Raw genomic sequence first — 22,960 nt, 5'->3', positions numbered from 1 at the left:
ATTTCTTTAAAAGATACAATGCATAGGTTTTAGAACCCTAAATGTAGTTCACCTGAAACTATTTCTATTACTATAGAGAAAATACATGTGATTTTAAGTGCTGTGCCTATCTGTGGCAGGTAGAATAAATAGCCCCAAAGATGTCCTCATCCTCACTTCCAGATCCTGTGAATGTTTTCTAATGTGGAAGAAAAGGCTTTCATGTGCAGTAAAGTTGACATCTTGAGACAAGAAGGTTAAGGGACAAGGGTTTTAATTAAAAACAAAATAGAAAGGCAGTAGAATGGAGAAAGGGGGATAGAATGACAGAAGCAGAGAAATTTGAAGAAGTTATGCTGCTGGCTTTGCCAACAGGGGAATAGGCCATGAGCAATGGAATGCAGGGTTCTTCCAGGCAGAAGGGAGATGGTTCCCTCCTGTAGCCTCCAGAAGGCACGTAGCCAACCCCTTGATTGATTTTAACCCTTTAGCCCTGAGGCATTTCTGATTTCTGGCTGTCAGAACTAAAACACACACACACACACACACACACACACACACACACACACACACACAAAGAAAAAGTCTATTTGCTTCTTCTTTGTTTTAAGCCACTAAGTTTGTAGCAATTTATTAAAGCAGCAATAGGAGTCTAATGTGTTATCTGATCTGTTTTTTTCTCAGTTGATCCCACTAATTATTTATTTAAGAATAAATAAAACAGTACACAACAAGAAACTTGAAGAAATATTCATCAGGATGAAATTCATCTAATGTGTTAAGTTAAATAGTGCTTGCAGATAATGTCAAAGGGAAAAAAGTGCTGAGTTTCTCTGTCTATATTATTTTCCCTAATATAATACCCATAAGTTTAGGTTAAGAAGGCTTTGGTTTTGAATACTTAATAATCATGGAATTCGGCAAATATGAAGCAAGGAGTTAGGAGGTTGACATATTTGGGCTTTTGTGAAGTCCCAAAATAATGTCATTGTCAGATTTTTTTTTTTTCCTGAATTTCTCTTGGTCTTGGGCCCATGGTTTGAGAATGGCTGCAAATAATTTCAAAGTAGAAAGACTGGGGATTTAGATAAGATGTGTCCATAGCATCTGCCTCTTGTAACAGGAGCAACAAAATATATTCCAGGAAATCCCATCATGTTTCATCTCCTGAAGCTGCATCCGTTTCTATTTGGCAAAAAGAAAAAGTGGGAAGGGCATAAATAACATGAGGAACCAATGTGGGACCTGAATGCCATCAGGGCAGAGGGGGCCTTGGGACCCCTGAGTGCTAGTCTGTGGCAATATGGCTGTGGCCCTTGGCTACGTGCTTTGCTGGCTTTTACCACTGAAGCCAGAGCACCTCATTGTTTGGTTTCTTTGGCACAATAAAACTGTGGCCCACATCTGCAGCTCTTGAATTAAACAAAAATTATAGTATCAAAATAAGCAGCCTGAGTATATATGGGTGAAAACATTAAAAAGTTAGCATTGTATAGATGGCTTTAAAAAGAAAAACAATTTTTTCCCCAACTATGGAGCATCTGACTTCAAGTAACTGTGTCTCTAGACAGCACATTTATAGTCTAAGTTTCTAAAATGTTCCACTTCTATAATAAAATTGAGAACTGAGTCAACATGAAGTAGAACCAGTTTTATCAATGGCTTTTTCCCCCTTCTCAGATCCAGGGAGTAGAAGGCAGGGAGGGGTAAACCAGAATCTGTCTAATCCTGTCCCCAGATCATCTCACTATTAGGTTTGGAATGAAGGTGACATAAAAGTTCAAAGGTTTTTCTCCCTGTTCATTCCCCTGTCCTCAGAGGCAGCCTGGGAACTATCAGAAGTGTGAAAAGTTCACACTCATCAAGGAACATCAGTGACAATTATTGAAAAATGATTTTTCCAGAAATTAAAACAAAATGGCTCTTCTTCCCCCAGTCTCTCCCAAATGACAATCATGGGTGACAGTTATCCATGTCAAAAAATATTTCCTCACCAGAAAGAAATTGGTGAAGAAGGTCTGTCAGTTTCTTTTTGTTCTCTATTTACAGTTATGAGAGAAAAATGATTTATGATTACTATAATTATAGCTCTCCTTAGGAGAGCGGTACTAATTACATAATTTTTTTAGCCATTTTTCTTTTTGCCAACTCTTAGTTAATCTAAATTGAAATGCATTTAGCAATTTTGGACCCAGTTACTTTTCAAACCTCTGTGTGGGTCACAAATTGAATGGTCTAGGATCACTTAGCTCATCAAATCTGTTCATGATGAGCATAAAGCTCCTGGGCCTACATATTCACCACTGTGACATAAAGAGCTCCCCTCAATAGATAGGATCTTCACAGATGGTTCGAGGGAGTTTGCAGGAAATGAGTTTTGGACAAAATGTTTTTTTAATCAGTAGTTACAGTGTAAAGGCAATGAACCCTAGGAGTCAGCCTGGGATGTATTAGCTGAGTTAATATTACCAGTAACCTATACTTTCACTTTATGACTTTATATTAGACTTATAACTTCAGCTTTCCGTTGTCTTTTTATGTATTCATCTTTTATTTTTCCTGTTTCCATTATACTATGGCTTCCTCTACTGCAAAGCTAATATTAGCCATAGGAAAAACAGAATATGGTTTTGAATTTAACATTCCTTTGAAATATAATTTCTGTGACATTTGCTTTCAGGAATACTTGTTTAGAGTACCTCCTTTCTAAAGATAAGTTTGTTTAGCCAGGTTCATAGCAGTTGCATCTAGGAATTTAAAAATTTCAGCATAGCAGATGATGCTGAGAGAAGAAGCAGGATTCCACTCCCTGCTTTACACACCCATCCAGAGATAACTAGCCTTTCATTTAAGTAACTGAATTTGTGTTTCTAAACTCTGTCCTTTACTGAGTGTCTAAATCGTTTTATATTCTCTGAAAACATGTGTCTTCTTCCTCTTGCTTTTGTAGTTTACCAATTGGGATACAGGTGCTATTATTTCTACTTCAAACATGAGAAAACTGAGACTCAGGGATATTAATGGACTTTCCTGGCACCAACAGGTTATTAAGTAGAAAAAGCATTGCAATTGACATTTTCTGTCTGAAACACCCAAATGCCTTCCTTTAATCCTCATAAAATCCATATTAATTTAGTACTATTGCCCATTTACAATTAAAAATAAAAAAAAACTAGATGTGGAGAGATGATGTTTCATAGCAGTAAACAGAGGAACTCACCTGTGGAACCTCTTTTTCCCAGAGAATGAGAGTCAACTGCAGCAGAGCATACCTATGGGAAACACTCATATATGCTTCTGATTTTAAAAAGCCATATAAAAGCTTCCAAAGAACCCTATCCCATTCAAAAACCAGAGATTTTGTATAATTTAATGAATCACTAAAAGAAGAGGGGGCCTGGAACAGAATTTGTATTACCCAAATGAATTGATTATTTTGTTCCAATGACAGGGGAAAAAAATGAGGGATAGGTCGACAGCTAGGTCCAATTGTTGTAAAATGAAACAGTAACAGCCAAAGTAATGCTGATTTCTCATGTTGTATAAGGCAAATTATCATGTCACCTTGACTGACTCCTTTGAAAATAACAAAATTGCATGCTCATGAATATATTCATCCCTATGAATTAAGTATTGAAAATATTAAGTTCACTACAATATTTCATGCTAACAAACAATGAGAATATCAGCAATTTTGTCATTTTGTGATTTGGAAAGTACCTTTTTTTCTGTTTTTACTTGCATTGGCTTAAGACCTTGAGGATTCTAGCAAGGGATTGAAGCAAATGCTAATCGAACTTTTATTTGAGGTTGGAAGGTGGGAACAAGACCAGTGGGGAATTTTATGTTTATCTGTCATTACAAAGCAAGAGCTTGGTATACAGCGTTTTTTTTTTTTGGTTTTTTTTTTTTTTTCACCTTTACGTTTGTTTTACAAGAATCTCAACAGAAAGCAATTTATTTAGGGCAGTTTTCATCCCAACTGCATAATGCTTTGGCTATTCATGTTGCAAAAGGGCAAAAGGACTTTAGCCCATATACAGTGAATAAAGAGATAACTGAGAATAATTCTAAAACTTGTGGAAAATATTTCTAGACATACATATTAACAGTTATTTAAAAAGCAAAATTTGGAAAAGTAAGAGTGGTATCTCGTTTTGATTAGAAAGTAATCAAATTTGAGCTTCCGGAATAGCTAAAGCTGTATTCACAGAAATTAATAGGATGCTCTGGAGAAAAGAATAAAGAGTTAAAGGAAGAGCAAGTAAGAAAGCCATGGCACCAATTTAAAGTCATTTGCAATAGAGTAGGATAACAATAATACTCTTCACCATCATTCAAACATTTGTATCACTTAACCTTTCAAGGGTATGTTCTCACTTGCATGCCATGTTGTCTCTCAATCCTGAGTGATAGGCAACACACCAGTTAGGTTATTCCTCCAGCTTACATATAAGAAAGAGATGAGGATATACAGAGTTAGAAAACGAGTTGCTTATGTCACCCCAGAAAACCACAGGATAAATCAGGGTGTCTATACCTGCTTCTCATTTCAAGAGTTAGTAAAAAGAATGAAGGAGCGTAATCCATTTTGAGTGTTCACACACTCAGAACCTCTCCTCTATCTTTGTATAGAACTCTCTTGTCCTTTTCTTTCCTTTTCTTCACTCTCTTGCCATACAGGGTCTTCAGAGAAACGTAAATAGCACACTTCATGGCCAGGCTTGGTGGCACATGCCTAGAATCCCAGCAGCACTGGAGGCTGAGACAGGAGGATCTCAGGTTCAAAGCCAGCCTCAGCAAAAGCAAGGTGCTAAGCAACTCAGCAAGACCCTGTTTCTAAATAAAATACATAATGGGGCTAGGGATGTGGCTCAGTGGTCAAGTGTCCCTGAGGTCAATGCCCCATACCAGGAAAAAAAAAAAAAGAAAAAGGACACCTCAATTAGAGTGGCAATAATTTTCTTCAGATAAACTAATGAGAAAATATTTGGCAAAACATTGAAAGTTAAGTAAAAAAGAGAAAAAATAATATTGACCATGTGTACACTATCAGAGTAATGACTTCTTAGCATATGTTTCACATCTTAAAATGGAATAAGATGCTATATAGGGAATTCTACTGAAGATACTCAAACAAGATTAGATGATATCCCCCCAAAATTCATGTCCACCCAGAACCTCAGAAAGAGTTCTATTTTGACATAGAATCTTTACAGATGCAATTACTTCAGATGAAGTTCATGCTGGCTTTGGAAGGGCCCTAAATATATTGGCTGATGTCCTTAAGAAGAGAAGAGGACACACAGAGACACACACTCAGGAAATAAAGTCATGAAACGATGGAGCCAGAGATGAACCACAGCAAGATTAGGAATGCAAAGGGATTGCTAGGAGGTAGCAGGGGAACATTCCCCCTGAAGCCCTCAGTGGCAAGATGGCCCTGCTGACACCTTGATTTCAGACTTCCAGTTTCCATAACTGGGAGAAAAACAAATTCTTTTGTTTTAGTCCACCCAACTTGTGTCACTTTGTCATGGCATGTTGGGAAACTAATATGTAGAGAGACTTATAATAAAAAACTATAATATTCTTCCCCAAATTTAAAAGGTCTATCAACCTCAGAAAACAGGTGATAGGGGAAGAGAAGCATACATATAGAACAGCAGAGAGAGTGGTCAGAAAGAAGGTCTATCAACCTCAAATCGAGAAATTATATTTTTCAGGTGACTCCAATGCTGTAAGCTCTGTATCTGTCAGTTTCCATGTGTCATCCATGATTCTTACCACATACTGCAATATGGATATTAGACACCCTTTCCTAAATGGAGACTTAGAGATCCTAGGTATCTGGATCAAAGTCACAAACAAATAAATGAAAATATATAAAAAAAGAAAACATGTCTATGCTTCCTGAGTCCCAGAGAGTTATTCTTTTTCCTTAAACCTGAAATTATGTAATCCAAGAATATAGTAAATATCTTTTCCCTTGAAACTTTTAAAACTAGACAGGACACCTTAATTGGGAACTCTCGGGAGGAATAGTCCTCCCTGGGCCCAGGATGAAATTGGATATCTTAATAGGTCTTTTCCAAGTCTAATTACTCTCACTCTGAGTAAGGTGCTGCCTAAATGCAAATTCATTATCATTTTATTCTAAGTTAACTGGAAAACAAGATTGATTGACAGTTTGGAGGTATTCAACATTTATATGCAGGAAATTTAAAAGACTTTAAACATATTCAAAGAAGCCTTCTTAAGAGCCGTACTCTTTTTACAGTGAAATACTCTGCACAAAAACAGATTTTTTTTTTTTTTTAATTTCCTACTGCTGCCCTTCCAAGGCTGGTGACCTTGACATGCTCAGGACCATGGAGACAATGGGCAGGAGAAAAGAAATACCATAGATTCTTATGTAAATTTCTCTATCCCAACTAAATTTTTGTTCATTCTTTTTGCTTTTCCAATATACTGATTCTGCCTTCCACTCACAATGGATAATAGGAGTACTGTAAATTACAATTGTGGTTGACAGTGTCTTCATGCACTTTGTTTCATCTGATACAAAGTATGGTTTATAGTACCCATGTCTCAGAAAACAGCAAGAGACAATGTAAGTGACTTTGTGCAAAATCTCACATGATGGATATCAGGACTGAATTCACAGCTTTGTAATGGTGTTTCAGGTATTCAAATTCTTTTGCTCAATTTCAAACAGGCTAAAGTTTATGTTTACATTTTCTGTATCTGTGTAAAATAAAACAAACAGAAACCCGTGAAGGCTGAACATCATGTCTCTCAGTCCCCTCTGGTATTCCTTAGATATATTCTAAGTATGTAGAACTCCTAAGGGAGGAAACATCCCAAGAAGAATAGACTCTTTGTCTTGCTAAACAGATATTTCAGTCATCAGTTCATCCAGGGCAATGAAGTTTGCAAAAATAAGTTTTGTTCAGGTAACAATTCTCCTTAAGCAATATTGTTATTTTCTGAAAAATATATGGGAGTCAGTTTTCTCTTCTTGGGACTTCTCACTTAAAACTGGGATTCTGATTCTTTACTGCCTTTCATTAGAACATATGAAATAATATCTAAAATTAAGACTTAGGTATACTTCAAGTGTGGCTTGAATGCTTGAATACTAGCTACTAAATCCTATCCCCTGGCACAGAACACTCCTAAGCATGAGTTGGATACTATCTGTTCTCCAACATTTCTTCTCAGGACAAAGAAAGATTAAGCCATTACCCTGGAAAACATGCTAGTTTATTCTGATTTGCCTTCTAACCCCAACCATACAATTTCATCTTTTCTAGTTTCTGAATATAAGTAATAAATGCCAAGTCTGCCTACTAACTCTGCACCCAATGCTATCCAAGCACTGTCTCTCATCTGAATCACTAAAACGTATATTTAGATTGCCTGTTACTATTATGGTGTGAATGTGAATATGGCCCACAAAAGCTCAAGTGAGAGACAATGTGAGAAGGTTTAGAGGAGAAAACATGGGATCATGCAAGGCTTAATCCAATTAGTGAATTGATTCCCCTGATGGGATTAACTTGGTGACAACAAAGCTGTGGGGTGCAGCTGGAGGCAGTAGGCATTGGGGGCATGCCTTCGGGGTTTATATTTTGTATCTGACACTTGGGATCTTTCTCTGCTTTCGGATCATCATGTGAGCCACTTCCTCCCCCACACTCTAGCTTCACCTGGAGTTCAAGGAATAGAGCAGGCTATCTCTGGTCTGAAACCTCTGAAACCTTGAGCTCACAAATAAACTTTTTTTTTGTTTGTTTGTTTATTAGGTCTTTTAGTCACAGCAGTGAAAAAAGCTAATGAAAACATTGCCTGTTTGTCATCTATCTCCCACAGTCCTGTCAGAAGAATCTAGAAAGTTCAAACAAATTTACATTACTGAGGTGACTAAAACTGTCCAAAAGCTTCCATGTGGTTTCAGGATAAAGTCCACATCCATCTGACCTGTGTGCAGGTCCCTTCATGACCTGGTAGGAGGCCTGCATGCCTCTTCTTGGTCCTTTCTTTTCTATTTGTTCTCTATTCCTCCCTCCCACATAGACATTCTGCCACTCATGACTGGAGCAAAAAAAATATTTTCAGTTAAGAGTGGATTATGTACTCTTAGATCTCTAGACTTTAGTTCATACTGATTCATAAAATGTTTGTCCAACTGTAAAACGTCCACCTGTTATTTGTGTTTTAGCAGAGAGGCCATTTGTGCTATGTAGCATTCTCTGAGTACTGACCCCAACTCTCTCTTGCCATACCATGAAGCATTATCTTATTTTTTTTCACATACTACCCCATACAATCTTAGGGACTACATGACTGGTCCTTTTCAAAACTACCTGCCATTTAAACTCTAATAGTATAGAGTTTAATAACATACCTTGCTCTCTTGTTTACTATAGTATCTAAAAGATACTCTACAGTAAATTCTTCATGGACATGTAGATTAATGAATGGATAGAGAATTGGCATTTTTCAGGTACAAAATGTTTGATATTAAAAAATTTTATGATAAGACATATACCATAATATGAAGATAATTATACTCTGAAAAGAAGGGTGTTCCATATACTTGTGTTCTTTTGAGTAGGTCTCCCTGGTTATTCTTTATTTTTTTTTCTTTAAACCTGTGCTTACTTTTTTATTGGTGCTTCTTTATTATATGTGACAGTAGAATTCATATTGATAAAATTCTATAAGCATGGAATATATCTTATTCTAATTAGTATCCCATTCTTGTGGGTGGGCAAAATGGTGGGATTCACTTAGATGTTTTCATGTGCGTACACAGAAAAATTATGTTAGGCTTATTCTACTGTCTTTCCTATTCCTGTCTCTCCTCCTTTCCTTTCATTCCCATTTATTTATTTAATCTACTGAATTTCTCTTTCCCCCCCCCATCCCTTTATTGTGGTTTAGCTTCCACATATCAGTGAAATTGATAGACCTTTGGTTTTGTAGACAAAGGCCTCAAAAGCATACATTAGAGAAAAGATAGCCTCTTCAACAAATTGTTAGGGTCTGTAAACAAGACAAGATGGTGCCTGGCAAAATGCCAGAGGGAGTGGTTTGTGAAGTAACACCAGGAAGCCATTAAGTGGGGAGATTCCTTATTGGTTGACTGCTGTTATCTAGTTTATGTTAATTAAGATAAGCTGTGTGGAATGTATATATACTACTCCTGTCCTACAATAAATGGCTCCCACTCCTGCTTTATCAATGTACACAAGTTGCAAGTCACCACCACCACCCTCCCCCCCCCGCCCCCGTTATTTTGCTGCAGCTGGACTGTGGCACAAATGGTGCTGGGAAAACTGGAAATCCATCTGAAACAGGATGAAAGTTAACCACTCTCTCACATCCTGCACAAAAATGAACACAAATTAGATCAAGGACCTAAGAATTACACCAGAAACCCTGCACATACTACAAGAAAATATAGGCCCAACACTTTAACATATTAATACAGACACTGGCTTCCTGAACAAGACTCCAAAAACAATCAAAAGTGTGAAGAGAGAACCTACAGAATGGGAAAAAATCTTCGCCACCAGCACCTCAGACATGACATTAATTTATAGGATATACAAACAAATCAATAAACTTAACACTAAAAAAATTAAAAAATAAAAATAACCCAATTAACAAACGGGCAAAGGAACTGAAGAGCTGAACAGATCCTTCTAAAAGAAGAAACATGAATGATCAACAAATTCAAGAAAAAATGGTCAACACCTGTAGCAATTAGAGAAATGAAAATTAAAACTATACTGAGGTTCCATCTCACTGAAGTCAGAATGGCAATTACCACGAACACAAGTAACAACAACTTTTGGTAAGGATGTGGGGAAAAAGGAATATTCATACTTTGTTGGTGGAAATTGGTAGAAACCCTCTGGAAAGCAATATGGAGATTGCTTAAAAAAAACTAGGAATGGAACCACCATTTGACACAGTTAATCCACTCCTTGACATATATCTAAAGCATTTAAAGTCAGAATACGACAGTGACACAGCCACATCAATGTTTATGGGAATTCACAGTAGCTAAAGCTCTGGAACCAACTTAGCTATTTTTTATTGGTTCCTTCTTCACAATTCCATATTTTACTGGCTGATTGTGTTTCCTCTACAAACTCATATGTTGAAGTCATAATAACCAGTGTGATGGTATTAGGAAAGGAAGTTTTCTGGGAGATATTTAAGTTTGAAATCATGAGAATGGTATTCCCATGATGGGATTGTTGCCCTTATAAGGAAGAGATAAGAGCTAGCTAGATAACAAGGGTTTGATCATCTGTAAGCAAGGAAAAGGGCCCTCACCAAGAGCCAAATTTGCCAGTTCCTTCATCTTCAACTTTCACCTTCCCAAACCATGGAATATAAATGTCAGTTATTCAAGTTCCCTGATCTACAGATTTTGCTACAGCAGCTTGAGCTAAGACACCATCCAAGGGTTCTTATACCACTCCTTAAGTCTCTGTACAATCATGAACATTTTAAAAATCCTCGGAAACTGAGGAACTGTATTTGAATAGGCAAGGCTGATGTTAAATGAGTACTGTTTGATCATTGGAAGCATTGGCTCAGCTTGAGGCAAAGTGCTGTCGAAGTTTGGCAGAGATGGTCAAAGAAGTACTTGGAGCTTAAAAAGGCCAGGGAGTTAGTACTGCTTGGATTGTTCCCAGAAGGCTGCTGTGTCAATGCCACTTAAAATAATCTATACAGAGGATGCTGGAGAGGGTTTGCCTGTGCTCAGCCCAGGATCTCTGCATTCCCAATGGCTTTTGTGTCACTGAGACCTCTGCTTGTTCCACACACCTGTCTATGGAGATAATTATTGGTCCAGCTGATGCCCTGTGCAGACTTTTATCAGGAATCTCACAGAAAAGTCTAAATTATAGTTTACTTGTTGATTTTTCTCTTCTTGAGGAAAAATCATGAAGAGAAAAATCTACGAGTGTTTTAAACCTTGTTTCTAGACAGATTCTTGCTAGGCTCAGGAGGAAAGAACTGAACAATAAGGACTCATGGTTTGATTTGATTTAAATTTAAATATAGATGGAAAAGCTCTTTGCATTATTTCAGTCAATAGTTTTGTAGATATCTATGCCATGCCAATTTTATTAGAAAATAAAAGATGTAGTCCCTTCCACTGATAAGGGTTAGCATGAGTAGACAAGTCACAGAAAGCTATGAAACAGCTTAGGTAATAACAGTTGTTGGGTCTGGTCTTTTTATTTAGTCGATAAACTTTTTCTAAGCATTTACTAGGGACTATGCACTGTTGAATGCTGGCATATGAAGGTAGAAAATGTAACATTTGTAACCTGAAAGGACTTTTAGGTCTCAATGAAAAAAAAGAGTAAGATAAACAATGATATTGCAAAGAGAAACATACCATGAAGGAAGGGATTCTAGGGTGTTTATAACTGGTCCTTCCTATCTATGAAATAATGATTCCCCCATATATATTAAAATGATGTGACGAAGCTGGACATGGTGGTGCACCCTTATAATCCCAGCCACTTGGGAGGCTGAGACAGGAAAATGTTTAAAACCAAACTTAGTAACTGAGAGATGCTAAGCAACTCAGTGAGACCCTGTCTCCCATAAAATACAAAACTGGGCTAGGGATGTGGCTCAGTGGTTGAGTGCCCCTGAGTTCAATCCTTGGTATCCAAAAATGATAATAACAACAATAAATAAATAAATAAATAAATAAATAAATAAATAAATAAATAAATAAATAAATGAAATGATGTGATGACCCTCCTCATTGGCAACCACAGGTTGCTCACATTAGCTACATGAGACAAAGGGTAAAAGGAAAAGGTAAAAATATGTAGTGGAGCTCAGGAGTTCTGGATTTGGCTCTCTAGCTCTTCCCTAAACATCTCACTCCTCTTAGAGGGCAACCTCAATAGCATGTACATCAACATATTTAGGACTGGTGTTCAGAGGAAGAACATCTTGCCTGGAGAGAGGATGTAGGAACAGGCCAAAACCTCAGTCTTGACAGAAGACCAAGATAATGGATATGTCACCTACTTCATATTTACTTGTGTAAAGAAAATATCTCCAAAACCAACTTCAGATCAGTATCAGTGAGACATTCCTCAAAACTACAGGTGCTATGGGAACTCCCAGAAAGTTTGACTTTATATCTGTGACAAAACTGTAAATCTGGATTTGAGTACATTTCTCCAGGAAATTCTAATGCACTGCTTGCTTGGATTCATTAACTTTTAGTTTTATCATCAAAATCTAGCATGATGTTAAAGACCCTTCACAACCTGGCCCACACCTATCTCTGTAAAGGGATATTTTGTCATGTTTTAAGATTGCCACCATCCACTCCTGCCTGAATTTATTTTCCTATGAACTTACATATGCTGTTTTCTCTTTTATTCTTTCTGTACACATCAAACAATGGTTCCTGCTTTCAAAACACCACCCAAGATTCCTTTGCCTGCATTCTTCCTAATGTCTGAACCAGCATAGCTGCGTCTCTCTATGCTTTGACAACAAGCTTTTTAAATATATATTGTAAACTCTGTTTATCCCAACTAGCTCAAAAGCACCATTCATCTATGAATCAAAATACCTAATAATTATCTCAGCAATATAGTATGTAGTAAATAAGGGGTTATTAAGTGGATAAATAGAATTTGGGAAGAGGTAAGCAGTTAAAAATTGTTATAACATTACATCATGAATTTAGTCATAGACATATTGATTAATTGATTAATTCCAATATTGGAAAAACTAGGGCATCTGATTGTATATTCAGACAGAATAGCTCCGGTTATGAAATATTTTTGTTGTTGTTGCTGCTACAGGGATTGAACCCAGAAGCACTTACCCCCTGAGCTATATCCTTACCCTTTTTTACCTTTTTTTTTTTTATTTTGAGACAGGGTCTTGGTCAGTTGCTCAAGGCCTCTCTAAGTTTCTGAGGCTGGCTTTGAACTGCCTCAGAGTTCCAAGTCACTAGGATTATAGGCACATGCCACCTTGACTGGCCCGTAAATGCTTTTATTAATATATGGGTCAAATAAGATTTAATCAAGTTAGGATTATGATATCAATCAATTACAACCCAACTAATACTTTATAAACATGACCCATTCTATGTGGAATTCTTTCAGATCCTAGGGTATGCCCCAAATTGTTGGGAAAAAAGGACAAGAAGCTTTCCAGGTTATAAATGGAAATTAGTCATCTATGTTCATAAGTTGAAATATTTTTCTCCATCCTTTTCTCAGCTAGGCTTAGGATACACATTTAGGATACCTCACAATATCTTCTAATATAGAAATAAATAAGAAACTGACCATAGCTCTTTGATGTGATAATCATGTGTTTAGGTAATTCAACTCTGTAAGGTATCTCTGGAATAATATATAGCAGCAAGCAGATATTAGTCTTTTGTGGGTATTCTTAAGCCATTAATTTCCAGTATATCACACAACAAAGCTAAAATACATTTTTATATTTTATGGGATAAATTAATCAATACCCAGATTGCTGGGGCTGGTCTATTTATTTAGTCTATAAGCATTTAAAGATAGGCCAAATATCTCATAAAGCTGTCCCCAGAATCTGCACTATTTTTTCATAATATATACTCCAGTCATGCAAACTTATATGGGAATATCCAAAAGAGAAGGGCTGTCAGAAAAGCAGGGGTGTAAGCATGCATTCTAAAACTACTGCCAGATCGCCATACAAAATTAAGCTCTGGTGAAATACCAATGGACTTTTATTTCAGTATCATAGGCTCATTCTTTTCTCATCACTCTACGTGTTGTTTATTCCAAAATAAATTATCAGCTACTTAGAATATCTCTTTCCGTCTTGTATATATTACTAGATCCATAAGCCTATATAAATAAATACATTTCATTTCATGAGCTATTCATGACCAGTGTATGATCCACGGTCTTAAGAAATTGAAAAGTATTTCAGGGAGATTTATAACTAATCAGTGATATCTGTCCTGTGTGCATGACATGGGGAGTGGTGTCTCATTTTCCAGAAACTTTCCATCTAGTCCACAAACCCACAGCACACTCCTACTTCATGGCATTATTACAGATGTTACCAAATTAAGTTTTGAAACCAAAGTCACAGAATTAGCCTTTTACTGTCTGCTTTTCAACTGAAAAGATTTCATAAAAACATATAATTGATTCAATCAAACAAAATATCTCATTTGATGTAAGCATGAGTTTAAAATAAAATTTTATGAAATTTTAAAAAATCAAGTAATGTGCAAAGAAAGGTGTCATATTTCTAAATGCATTTATGAAGGTGATGGAAGAATGAGGTTGTTCCAAAGTGGGGGAGGGAGAAAGTAAAAAGAGATATTTTTTTTTTCTGTAAAAGTATAAAAATGAAAGGTTTTTTAGTAGACACCAGTCTACTAAAAGGAGTTAAATAAGCAAAGAATCTTCAGGTGATCAAGTGGCAGATTCTATCTACTTTTTTAAAAATGTTTTTGTCCTAGTATTTTTAAAAGATCATTAGTATTAACCTATACTGATCACATATTTCGGCAGATCAATAGGAAACACAGTTGGAATTAATGTATGCAACAAATTAGTGGCTTCTGCAATAAAAGTACCACAAATAAGCATACATTGGTCAGATTATTTAAAATTCCCCAAAATCTGGGTTTATTCACTTCTTTGTTCCTTTTGTAATATTGCATAAGCAGCTAACTTTCAACATTTTGACAGAAAAATTTATGTGTATATTATTTCTTTTAACAGTAGCCATGCAAATAAATACTATTTTCAAGTTAGTTGAATAGGAAATAGATTATAAAATGATCCATGATTACTCAGCAAATATATAAGGTGAATTTTACCCTATAGATTTTGGTTCCTCTTTGTTTAGATGTTGTTGATCCTCTTTGTCTAGCTTAACATTTAATTCACATACTTCAGTTCTTAGTAGATTTCCTTAGCATAAACTTTGTAAAAATTCATTGTAAATCATCTTTGGATGACAAGTTTTTAAAATGTAATAACATTGTGCTGTTTATTTTCAACAATTCAAAAGAGACTTGCAGTTAGGTTGTTCATTAAGTATCTCTTGTTAATGTACAATAAGTTAAGGCCGGTGGAGATATACAATTTGATTTAAATGTTATTTCCTCATTATTTCATCTTATGAATAATATAGTCTCTCCAAAATCATTTTCTATCAGGACCTCTTTGGCTTTGACTATTCTAAGCTCTGTCCCCAGATACAGGGCCAGCTGATTTCCTCTTCATTATTAGCACTATCCCTATATCTTGAACTAGTCTTGTCCTTTGTGAAGAAATTAAAATTCCCTAGTCAAGTAATCCTGCAAATGTGATATCAACTCATCCTTTAAGAGGGGAAAGTTATGTGTAGAAAAACTAGATCAACTTGAGTTTGATTATGAACTTGCCACTTAAAGACTGTGTATCCTGTACACAAGTTATTTTTATCTCATCAAATCTCTTTTCCTCTACTGTAAGTCCAATGTAAAGTTAAGAAGGCATCCTCTATCTGGTGATGAATAATATTAATAGCCTTCCCTAGTTCTTTGCATGAGAATTCTCCACAATTAGCATCATTTTTATTGTCCTATGGTTATTTCTGAGATAATCTTAATGTTTCTTAGAGACTTCAAATTTGGGAGCTAAAGACATCTGAATAGAATTATAGAGAAAAACATTTAAGAGTTTCTGCATGGAGTCTGTGCTCTTCTACCTGCTGATGTACCTCCTGGTGCATGCTGCTGAAGGAATGCCTCTGTGTCCTCAGACCATGGGCTGGACCAGATGCATGAAGGAGCTCAGAACTGATCTTTGAAGAACAGCATGCATCCTGGCAGCATAATGAGCAAGGGGGACAGCAGCCTGAAATAATTTTAGACAAGTTGGCAGGAGCAAGGCTTTCCTGGAAAGGAGTTCTGAATTCATTTTGAGAACAGTTAGCAAGTGTGGTACGTTTTTGAATAAGAAACAAATTTGGTAAAATTCTTTCTTTGTCCCTTGTAGTCATGTGATTTGGATCAATCCATGCAAATGATTTGTGTCTCAGTTTCCACATCATGAAAAAGAGATGCTGACACCACAGTAACTAAACAAACAGGAAGATAGCAAGAATAGCATCAGATAATATACATGTAAAACATTAGCAGCATGTGTAAAGTCAAATAAGCAAAAGTCATGACAGTGAGAGTTCCTAACAGCTGTCTTCTGAAAGATGCTATAAATCTGAACATGGAAGATAGGCTCCTTGTTTTGTTTTTTTGTTTTTTTTTTTTTTCAGTTTCATTCAACTCATTATATATATTACAGTAACTTGGAGGTATAGATTCCAGCCACTTGGGACACTCCTAGTCATGGCTGGAGGGTAGCAGAGAATAAACCCATCTGGAGTATAGAAATGATTATTGCTGGCCCTGCACATAGACCAGAGGGAGGGCTTTGTAACACAACAAATGACTGATTCTCTGAAACTACTGAAGAAATAGGTGCTCCTCCTTTGCTGCCACCACTTGGAGATAAGCCAGAGGGGATATTTCTTCATCAAAACATTTGGCTTTCTCTACCTTATTTATTCATTCATTCTCATGTTTCTTAATTCATTCTATCAACTTTATTCAGAATCTAGTTGATATCTCAGGCCCTCTGATTTCTCATCTGTAAAAAGGAGACTAAAAATAATGGATAGTATTTACATGTGTATATAAGTATATTTCAGACATCATACTAAAAGTTTACATGTTTAATCTTGTTTAATTTTCCTGGTGTCCTGTTGTGTCAGTAGGTATTACAACTAGGCAGATTTTGTATGTGAGGGATTTGAAGTCATGGGCCAAATACTAAGCTAGTAAGCATCAAAACTAGACTTGAATTCAAATCCCATTGACTTAAATGCACTTTGAACCACTACATTATGCCACTACCCACCATAGTTCAGGTGACAATGAAAGGTGACAGCACATGTCAAATATTCTTACATGGTAGGTTTTTTATTCTGACCTTTCCTGTTTCCTACAGTGAGGCAAAACAAACAAACAAAAAAAACTTTCCAGCTAACTTTACTATGGTATACGAACACTTAATAGTCAAACTACAAATGTATAAGACTCACAATTCACAAGGAGTGTGTAGTACAGTAGAGGTAGAAAGGCTCTGGGGGCAGACTGCTTTTATTTGAATTCTGGCTCCATACCTTAATAGCAGTTCTTAAATTCCATGTGCTCAGGAATAATTCAAATATCTGTATAATGGAATTACTATGAAAATTGGTTGTGTTTATAAAAGTTCTTAGAATAGTGATTGACACAAAGTTAGTGCTCAATAAATATTATTTATTAACATAGCCACTATTTATTTACATGATACCATTTCTGTTCTGGCATCTCTCAGTCTCAAGTTTGAAAGAAATTAATGATGTATGATCCTATCATTAGCCACATTGAATATCCAACATCATAAACTGGAATTCTTACCTAGTAATTTACCACTTTTCTATGGCCCAGACTTATGTGCTTGCCAGTCATATGATAAATAGTCCTTCTATAAACATTGATTTTGCATACCAGAGTGCATAACCAGTGCCAAGAAAATAAAAGATGAATCTGTGCCTTTAAGAGGTAAAGGGCTTATGGAATGGTGAATTACCATTTAGTTATTTGGCAAGGCTTTATTATATTCTTGAAGAGGAAGCTTGATAATATGGGAAGAGACCAGACTTTGGTATTAGAAATGTGAGTTCAAAGTAGAGCCCTATATGTAGGAGCTATGACTTTGGATCAGTTAACTTCTTTTAGCTTTTGTATTTTATAGGAGGCAGACTTTATGAAATGGGGGAGACTAACTAACAGGGATTTTGTGGAGATAAATCATGATACCATGTGAAACAGCTGACACAATTCCTGGCACAAAACAGGAGCTCAGGGTATGTCAGCTGGTGATGGAGTGACAATCCTACTCTTAATGGGATTGTGGCTGCAGCAGCAGATGCAAATGCAACTTTCTCTTGTTTGTTCAGATGCTGCCTTTGTAATGGTAATGCATTATTTTCAAATTCCAAGTCCATAGTAGAGATAAAGAAAAATGATAGTGGGTTTCCCTGTAATTAATAGCATATTTTAACATTTCAGTCTGATTATAAATAGAATATAAGATGCCTTCTGTGGTGAAGAACATGTCTTCCTAGTTTTCTAGATTTATGCATTTAGTCCATATGAAATTAATTATTGTGGGTGTATTACACGGATGTGAAACATCTGGAATAATAGGATTTTATTGTTAATAGACCTCTCAGGAGCTCATGACAAACATCCTTATAATAGCAACATATGCTGCTAGTTTAATGAGAACCATCACTGACAATTAATGGTTCTTGTGCTTTCAGTGAATTACACATTTTCAATTTTTTATTTTCTTTATTTTCATCTTAAAGGATTCAGAATGTGATTTGTTTAAAATTAAAGCCAGAGCTCCTTACAGAGGAATAAAGTACTTTTTGAGTGTGTATTAAGTGCCAAGCACTGTGCTATGTATTTTATAATATATATATATTATAAAATATAAAATATATGTACAGATTTACATACAATTACATTCAAGCCTCAAAGCTATTGGTATCTCTTTATTTACAAATAAGAAAACTGAGGCACTATGATATTAACAACTTATCAATGTGAATGCCCAAGGTAGAATTAAAGGTTTTTTTGTTCTTTTGTTCATTAAAGGAAGAATAATTAGAATATGGGAGAAAAAAATACTTTTTTTATAAATCAAATTTATAAAAAGTTCTGTTTTCAATAGATTCTGGAATTTCACACAAAATTACCTTTTACTTCTTCTTAGGATACATTGGGCTTGAGCTGATATGGGAAAGATGTTGATATGAAAATCTGTGATTGTAAATGTTTGACATAATTCATAACCTAAGTGTTACATAGTGCAATGTCAAGAATCATTAAAATAACCAGGATAAGAATATATTGGTTTTTTTCTTGTTCTTTTGATGCTAAGAAATGGAATTTTTCCTAAGTGCTGACCCTACATGATCCATATGTTGGCCATGGAATAACCTGTTCTCAGAAGGGAAAAGACTTGCTTAGACCACAACGCTCTCCCTGTCCATCTTCTTCCATGTGTTTGATTTGGCTAGTCTCAAACATATATCACATAAAAATAAAATATTTTTGACATATTTTAGAAAAATGCTGTGCAAATTTTTAGACATAAAATAAACAAGACATGATATAGCAGGCAAACCAGAAAATGTGATTCAAAAAAGAAAGTCAATGGTGGATATACTATTAGCTGTAGAAGGTAGAAGTAGTCTCCTTCATGTTTCATTAATTTTCCTTTCCTCATTATTGCTTTTATACAGCCATAATGGCAAAATTCTTATCATGATATCCTATTTTATTGTCTTATAGCATTCATATCTATGAAATTGTCCTAACTATTTGAATGTCTAGTGTTACTTCCATCTCTTTCAAGAATGCAACTTACATGAGAGAAGGTATCTTTTTTGAAATTATTTTCTGCTGCATGCCCAAAGTCTAGAGTATTGCTGGCACATGGTTGGTGCTCAACAAATACTTATTGAATTAATGGATCAATGAATATCTATCAGAATTTATTTCCAAATGGGATACATTCTAGCTTACATAGTTTATGCATTTACTAAACTATCATTTCAGGAGTATATGCTGTGTGCCAAAATACCTATATTTATATAACAAATGCTCATATTTATGCACAATAGAGAAACAAAGTTGCCTAATAGGCAAGGTAGCAAACTCAAAACAGTAGCTGAACCTCTCCCTTGTTGCATTAACCCAGAAATCTCCACAACTTTTCTGAGCCTTTTTCATCACATCTATAAAAAATAATGTGTGTCAGCTGTAGCCTGACCATAACAACATATACTCCATCATTTCTATGTGTAATGGTTAATTTAACTTGGCATCTTGATTGGATTAAGAGATGCCAAGGATTAAGAGGGTTATGGGTGTTTCAATGAGGGTGTGATTGGAATGATTGACATGTGGGAGAGCAAACTAAAATGAAGACCCTCCCTAAGCATGGGCAGCACTGACCAATAGGATGATGGTTTTGGAGGGAATAAAAGTTGGAAGAAAAAGGAAGTAGCAATAGTTACAATCTATATTCTTCTTGAAAGGGTTATTGATTGCTGCTGCAACCTTCTAAGGAGAAAGAATTCTCGCTTCTTCACTCTTCCAAAGTGGACTCTGACAGTGATTCTCCAGAAGGCTTAGGTCTCAGAATAAAGTAGCATTGTTGATTCCTCTTGTTCTGGAGCTTCAGCCTCTTGGACTGTGCAGCTACTCATTCTCCCAGCTCTTCAGCCTTCAGATGGCCATTGTGGACTATCCAACTTCTGGTTGTGTAAACCAACCTAATAAGTCCCCTTTTTATCATTATACTTCCTGTTGATTCTGTTCTTCTGGAGAACCCTGACAAACACAGAATACTTTCTCATCCCTGAGCCATTGAAACTATGACCTGGTGGAAAGTGGGTGATTCTCTTTCACTAAAACATGGCAGCTACACACATTCTCCAGATACCTCACCAAATGTGCCCCATGTGTGGGCACTTTTGGAAGCTCTAGGATATGGCAGTTATAGGTCCACTTTGAGTATGATAGCATCATACTATCCTCCATATGTCTTCTCTCAGGGCCTCTGGTTCTCCTTACCTCCCCAGTGAGAGGAGTCCCTTGTTTGCCTCAGGCCTCACTACAAGGTACTTCTGCCAAGCACTTCTCTGGAGGTTGGCCCTGAATTGGCTTTCCAGATACCATTTCAGTCTATCTAGGTTGTACAGTGTGACAAAACTCCAGGTGTCTCAATTGGCCACTACACCACACCCTTTATCTGAGACCTTAACTCTGGTTACCTCAAATCAAAATCAAGGTTATTCCTGAACTCTTCTACATCTCCCAAATTTAGGCCCCATCTAGCCAAAAAATTCAGCACATTTCTCTGTGTTTGAACATAGTGCTCACTACTGGTTCAGTACTAGGTAGTGTGCAGATGGATATGAAGTGTATAACATCTTATTAGGTTTGAGTGTCTTAAGAGCTGACCTAAAAGAGGGCATTGAACACCCCTGCAAAAATGAGTGCTCCTTGAGATGGGAGGACTCCAGGTGGTTGGCAAACAGTTCCCACTAATCGTGAAATGTAAGGTATATTTATGCCTTAAGAAGGTATTTTTCCATTTTTTCCAAACATAAAAGAAATAAATTGTAGACAGACACTTTGACCACTGATAGAACTGGTTCTATGTGAACTTTAGCTGAAAGTATTCTATGCATCCAGACAGGAGCCAGACCACAAAGCTGCTTTGGATTCTGTATTATGAGATTCAGAGACTTCCCAAAGGCTGAGGTAGTTACAATGATTAATAACATATAAAATTGGCTAAATATGTTTTCATTTCACTTATCACTTTTCATTCAATAAGAGACTAATACTTGAAATGAAAAGAAAATGACTGATTAAATTCACCTTATTTTTGGAATGAATGAACCCTTCATATATCTCTGTAGCTCAGCACCATACCTGGCTCCTGGTACCTGGCAAGTGCTCAGTAAATGTTTGTTCAATAAAAAATAAATAAAAAGTAACCACTGACCTTTTATTCTCATGGGTCACAGAAGCTGAGAACCACCAAGGTCAGAGATAATGAGACTTCACAACCTCATGGCCACAGTGAGAATTATGGAAGTGCCTTAGAAGTGAGTTATTTGAAGCTCAGTGGGGAAAGATTCTTCATCTTCCCCGATCTCTGCTGTCACTTTACAAAGAGAAATGAAGACTTATCTTGATGACAAGGGACATTCAGGGATAAAGAGGCCAGGTAGGGTCCAGGTCTAGAGCTCTCAGCATGTTGGTAAGATAGTTTGAATAACAGAAGACACCCTCTTTGGAATCCTCCACAGAGGCTCAAAAGGGTGTGCAAAGGACTTAGGGTTTAGTTTTTGTTTTCTAGGTTTTTCTATTCTGTTTTTGTTTTTACTGTCTCTAAGTGGTACAAAAGCAGAATATTCAGGTTGTACAGTATTTTTGTGATCTTTGTTTCTTTGTTTCTTTCTTTTGAGAAAAGTAAGAAAATCTTGGAAGATATGTGAACAGGCTCTTTTTTTCTGATAAAAATATCTACATAATATTTTTAAATGGAATGCAGATCTGTCTCATCTTTGTGGAATTTTTAATGCACAAAAAATGTGAAGATCTTCTGTGAGTATCTGAGGAAAAGAAAAAGTCAAACCCTTTTATAATCTGTGGAAGTACCTCCTCCTCTAGTACTCTTATGGCTTGTAACAGGTAAACTTTATATGAAAAACTCCTTCCCCTATAAAGGAAATGGAAAGGAGGCAATATTTATCATCTGTCTACCATCTGTCCAACATCATAATAAATGATTTATCATCCCATCTCACTTAATACTTGTAACAACTCCATGAGAAAGATAGAATTATCCCTATTTCATAAATAAGGAAACTGAGACTCAGGAAGGGGAAGATGCTTGTCTCTTGTCTCTGTCTAGTCCTTACCACCCTCCATAAGCACCTTGGTCCTGAAAATTGCCCCTAGCTTCCTGACAGAGTTAGGCCATCCCTTGTCTGCACTATGTTTGTCCTTTGTGCATGACCTTAAGGTTATATCTCTCTATTTAAATTAATTTCTTTTCAAGATTTATTTCCCCTATCTAGTGTACAAACCTCTAGAAACTCAGGGTTCTGTTTTTCATATTTGGATTCTTTGCATCAATGAAAGAAATGTTTAGTTTTTGAAGTAAATGTCACATAGCCAGTTAGGCAAGGCGTTAGCATTTAAATTTACCACTTTTTTTATTCTGAAAGCTCATGTATTTTTCATTATATTATGATGCAAAACTTGAAGACA

The 22,960-nt window shown here is 36.1% G+C and overlaps 1 protein-coding gene across 12 annotated transcripts in view; it reads left to right on the top strand.

Annotated features, from left to right (window-relative positions):
- Window positions 1–22,960, top strand: part of Tenm4 (teneurin transmembrane protein 4) — a 2,824,428-nt gene that overhangs the window by 937,269 nt on the left and 1,864,199 nt on the right. The window lies entirely within an intron of this gene.

Source organism: Ictidomys tridecemlineatus, chromosome 4 (genome assembly GCF_052094955.1).
Source record: "Ictidomys tridecemlineatus isolate mIctTri1 chromosome 4, mIctTri1.hap1, whole genome shotgun sequence".
Taxonomy (NCBI): domain Eukaryota; kingdom Metazoa; phylum Chordata; class Mammalia; order Rodentia; family Sciuridae; genus Ictidomys; species Ictidomys tridecemlineatus.
The sequence above is the reverse complement of the archived record's forward strand: the minus strand, read 5'-3'. Positions and strand labels throughout refer to the sequence as shown.